We start from the raw sequence: 5,633 nt of genomic DNA, 5'->3' as shown, positions 1-5,633 counted from the left end.
GGAGGTCAGAGGACAAGGGTGGAGGTCAGAGGACAGGTGTGGAGGTCAGAGGACAAGGGTGGAGGTCAGAGGACAGGTGTGGAGGTCAGAGGACAGGTGTGGAGGTCATAGGGCAGGTGTGGAGGTCATAGGGCAGGTGTGGAGGTCAGAGGGCAAGTGTGGAGGTCAGCGACACACTTGGATCTTAGATGGCAAATCCGAAACCTGCTGGGCGTCTTACTGCCTGTCACAGGTCTTCTCTTGGTGACTTCCCTCCTGAAGGCTCTGTCCTACAGAGTGGTGCTTTCCTAGACACTGTCCTGTCCACAGGCGCAGTCTCAGGACACGATGTAAAAGTACAGCTGTGTTTTCCACGCCGTTTCATTCTAGTTAATGTAACTGCTTTGGGCCAGCAGCTGCCTTTGCTGTATACAGTACCATATCCTGATACCAACTATCAGAACTATGGCCAGCCTTAGCAAGGATGAGACCCAAGGGTGGCTGTATGAGAATGTACCGTCAGTAGGGGTTGCCACATGGAAGTAGCAGATCCCTGAGTGGGAGGAGCTCAGATCTCAACTGCCCTCGGCTCAGATGGCTGTTCAGTTCTTTGTTTTTATCTTATATAGTCTGGGGTGGCCTCAAATTCACTCTGTAGCTAGAGATGACCCTGCACTCCTGCCTCTACTTCCTAAGTATGTGTGTGTGCATGCACACGCACTCACACCTGAGTATATATATACTCTCTACATACAAGTGCCGCAAATGCCTCCCTCTTTGAGGTCAGCCCCTCCCTACCTGGGACAGATGCTGGGATTATCCATGGGGGGGCAGTCCTGGATAGTCCTCAGGACAGAGCAGGGCTGGGAGTGTGGAGGGCAGAGCCACCGCACACAGGTGCTCCAAACACAGCATTGAACCCTCAGCATGGCTCCCACACGGTCAGAGCCACCCCACACAGGTGCTCCAAACACAGCATTGAACCCTCAGCATGGCTCCCACACGGTCAGAGCCCCACCTTTCCTCAGTGTGGCCACCTTCCCCCAGCCACCCCCCTTGGAATGACAGGTGGGCTGGTATCAGGTTCCCCAAGGACACCCCCACAAACACAGCTTTACTCTTGCTCACACCTAAGGAAGCTCCCACTTGGCTCTATTCCAAGCAAGGGAGCTGAGAGGCCCAGGCAGGGACCAGAAAGCAGGCAGCCAATTTCTCTCTGGAAGAAGGTCTTGTGGAGGCTGGAGAGATGGCTCAATGTTTAAAGGCACTTATCACTCTTACAGAGGAACCAGGGTTCGATTCCTGGGACTCACATGGTGGCTAAAGAGTCTTCTGTAATTTCCGGCCCAGTGTGGGGAAGGGATCTGACATGTTCTTCAGGCCTCCTCAGGTACTGCAAGCATGCGGTACACACAAGTGCACCAGGCAAATCACATAAAAATAAAGTTAAAAAATTATAAAAAGAAATCAGGTGGTGGTGGCGCACGCCTTTAATTCCAGAACTCCAGAAGCAGAGGCAGGTGGATTTCTGTGAGTTCGAGCCCAGCCTGGTCTACAGAGAGAGTTCCAGGACAGGCACCAAAGCTACAGAGAAACTCTGTCTTAAAAAACAAAAAAAAAATTCTCATATATATATATGTATATATACGTATATGTATATACGTATATACATATATACATACATATATACATATACATATATACATATATACATACATATATATATATAAATAAAGGGGGGGCTGTGTGAACAGCACTTACACACAGGGAGTCCTGCTGGCAGGACTGGGCCATAGGGGCACCACCTCCTCTGTCAGAGTCTATCAGCTCCCATCAGTTCCATGGCAGGCTACTGCTCACTCTGGGCAGAGCAGACAGCTTCCCTCCTTGTGGAGTTGCCAGCTAGCTACCCACTCTCCCCCTACCCCCACTTCCACTAAGCTTAGTCTCCCCTTCAGTGGATCCCTGGCAGTGGCTGGTTGGGGGTGTTGGCACTCTGAGGGCAGCAGGGAGGGAGCGGCCAGCCAGCCAGGAGGCCACTTGGATTTCAGCCTCTGTGTCTCTTCCTACAGCACACATGGACGGCCAAGGCCCAGGAAGGCACTGGCCCTGTGGGCACCTGCACATAGCCTGCTTTGAGATCAAAGGCTCTGGCTCAGGCTCCACTCTCCTGTCCTGTTCCCCAGCCCAATGCAGTAGTCAAGATGGGAGCACTTGATCCCCTCCCACCAGTGGGACCCCAGCTACCTACTCCACAGCCCCCCACGGCAACTAGGGTCACCCACAGTCAAGTCCCATCGTCCACTTGGTCCTAGAGTCCAGGGAGCAGAGGACCCTGTTCAAGAGGATGAGTCTAGAGGGGCCAGAGTTCTGCCTAGGCAGCTCTAGCCTCACAGATGGCAGCTTGGCCTTAGAACCTGCCAAGACCAGCACACATAGCCGCTTCTAGGTCAGAGTGGTGTTCCTACCAGGCACACACCTGCCTGCTTGGCATGGGAACCACGGCTACAGCCTCCATGGACACAGGAGCTTTTTTTGCCAGAGCTCGATGGCAGACCCTGAGATGTGGCTGAGAGTTGCCTTGGGGGAAGTCTGGCTTCATCTTCCTCCCCTCAGGATGGCATGTGGGTTGGGATCTGGGGCTCTTCGTGACATCTAAGGATGGCAGAGGGGGAGCACCTTAACTCATAGCTCTAAGACAGGGTCAGAGGGGCTGAGTCATCTGCCCAAGGCCACACAGGCAGAGTTGGCACCAGAGGGCACGACAGGCAGGTGCCATCTGTAGCGCCTGCCCTGCTTTGGGCAGGGCTGTTGAGAATGGGAGTTCCCAGGCTCTCTGAAGCCCCTGCGGCCTGGGAAAACCTCCCACCCTCCTCCTAGTCCTGCTTCCTCCACCAGCTGCTCCAGCCAGCACCCACGGGCTTGGCAGTGACTGGGTGTGGTCAAGGCAGAGCCTGGGAACCTGGAGCCTCTGGCCTGTCCACAGCCCAAGTTCATGAGGTCACAGAACCACAGTGCCTTGGCAGGGCCATGTGCCCAGATCAGAGGCTGCAATGGTATGAGTGGGTGACCAACGGTCAGGCCACAGCCAGCTTCTGGCTCTTGGGAGGCATTTGTGTAGCCCATTCTGTATCTTCTCACCCAACCCCCTCCCCAGATGATGTGGCAGGCGGGAGGCAAGGCTGGGGGCTGCCTTGGGAAGCTAGGACATCCAGTGCTTAGGACAAAGCCATGTGGCCTCAGCAGTTCATCCGTTCCCTACATCCAGGACAGAGGACAAGGACGGAAGTCCCTGGAAGGTGACTTCGTGGACATGTACTCCCACACTGATCTCCTCCTCTGTCCCCTGTCAGACTAAGCTAGACAGGAAATAGATTCTTTCCCCACAGTAGATACCCAATGTGTCCCAGCTCATCCCAGCCCTGCTCTTGAGCAAGAACCAACCCAGCTAACAGTCTGGAGGCTCCTCAGGCTATCCAGGGCCACTGATCTGAACCAAACTCCTAAGTCAGCTACCCTCTGGGGTCTTTCCTGACCCCCAACCCCAAGGAGCTGCAGAGTGATAAGGGTTCTGCCAGGCATGAAGTATGTGCGTCAGTCACTGCCAGTGTCCGGTCCTCCTGCACTCTACCGTACGATCCTGAACAGAAGTTCTGGGAACAGGGGATGGGATTGACTGGGAAGTCCCAAGTGCTCTGGCCATGAGAGGAAGGTGTCTGCTCCATCTTGGCAGAGCTAATGGCCTGGGATGGAGGTGGAGGGCACAGGAAACCCCTACACTGACTCTCCACAGGCTTCTCAGGCCTGCACACCTCCCACAGGCTGGAATCCACGGCCACTTCATTCCTGGACAACCAGCATGCCAGGAATGAGCCCAGCTGTTGGCCGGGCCTAGGGTGGCCCCACATTCCCACTGTGGGACCACCCTGTCCAGCTGCTGCAGGCATCAGGGAATGAGGAGGGGGCAGACAGGCAGCTGTTCCCTCTGATCATACAGTCTGACAGCACAGACTGGGTACAGCGCTCACTCGGAACCACAAGCTGCCTCCCTCTAGGCTAAGTCACTGCCGACTGCAGGCTGGACCTGCTGGAGGTGAGGCCCTTTCCCCAGCACCAGTGAACAGTCCCCAGAGGTACCGCTGAGGCCCATCTTTCCTTCAGAGGCCATGTGGCTTCCTTGGTCCCTAGATGAAGGTGAAGTAGGCCCACTCAATGGACGGAGATCTCGGGACCATCTGTGCTCCTTCTCAATGTATATCAGGACTAGCAACTAGAGAGCCTGAACCCCAAGTGCAGGGACTGGGGGAGGGGGTCAGCTTTATGAGGAGTGTATTGTTGTGTGTGATACTGAGGTTACATCCCATGTTTCAACCAGGCTAGGCAAATATTCTACCACTGCTTATATCCCAGGCTTTGACTTTCTTTAGAGGCAAGGAATCAATATTTTGACTGCCCAGGCTGGCTGTCAACTTGTGGATCTTTCTGCTTCAACTTCCCGAGCAGTAGAGTTACAGGCCTGGTGGTGGGGAGCAGTTCTCAACACAGTCCAACCCCTGTGCTGCCCTGGAGTTCAGGAACTTCAGATTTGTTGTTGCTTTTGTTTTGTTTTGTTTTTCGAGACAGGGTTTATCTGTAGCTTTGGAGCTTGTCCTGGAACTCATTCTGTAGATCAGACTGGACTCCAATTCACAGAGATCCGCCTGCCCCTGCCTCCCGAGTGCTGGGATTAAAAGTGTGTGCCCACCCAGCTAAGGAAGTTTAGATTTTAGGGGGAACCTGGATAGGGAGACAATGGAGCAAGGTGTGAATCTGTGTAGAACCCACCACTTACCCCCAACCCGAGGAGCCCAAGACAGAGTTATTGGGTCAGGGTGACCAGGGAAAACCCCAATAAGGGGGAGGCAGGATTCCCAGGACCCATGCATGTGGGTAAGAGTGTGAAAGCGGGCCGGGTGGTAGTGGCACACGCCTTTAATCCCAGCTCTTGGGAGGCAGAGGGCAGGTGGATCTCTGTGAATTTGAGGCCAACCTGGCCTACAGAGTGAGTTCTAGTGCAGCCAAGGTTACATGGAAAGCCTGTCTCAAAAATTTTTTTAAAAAATTAAAAATTAAAACCAAAAAACCAAAGGGGTAAAAGCTGAGTAGTGGGGGGGCAATACATGGGGCAGAGGGGGCAGGCCGGAGGAGTTCCCCATGCTAGAGGGAATTCGAGTGCTGTCTTGAAGTAAGTTCAAGAGGCCAGGCCTCAGGGGCTGGTCCCTGCCCCCACTTGACTCCTAGGGATTCCAGATGAGACAGAGAGAGGGGGCTTGAGGAGGGAGGGGAAGAAGGATGCTATCCAGTCTGCAGTGGGTGTCCAAGAAACTCGGGGGGCTTTCAGGGTGATCTCAGCAAGCTCCCAGCCTTGCTGTAGCCAGTGGGGAGCCTCTGATGGGTCAGGCTGTTATGCTCAACACTGGCATTCTAGGTAGGGCGTAGAGCAGTGCGGGGTCTTAGGGTTCCCCCAAGGACAGGGGGAGATGTAGGGCTGACGCTCCAGGGCCAGCTGCTAGAGGGTCTTCCTGGCCAGGCTCCCATCAGCTGCCAGGGACTGAAACATGAGCAGAGCTGCAAGGATTGTGGGAATTTGAGGGGACCAAGAAAGTCCTGGAGAG

The sequence above is a fragment of the Microtus ochrogaster genome, chromosome 4, assembly GCF_000317375.1.
Source record: "Microtus ochrogaster isolate Prairie Vole_2 chromosome 4, MicOch1.0, whole genome shotgun sequence".
In the NCBI taxonomy this organism is placed as follows: domain Eukaryota; kingdom Metazoa; phylum Chordata; class Mammalia; order Rodentia; family Cricetidae; genus Microtus; species Microtus ochrogaster.
The sequence above is the reverse complement of the archived record's forward strand: the minus strand, read 5'-3'. Positions refer to the sequence as shown.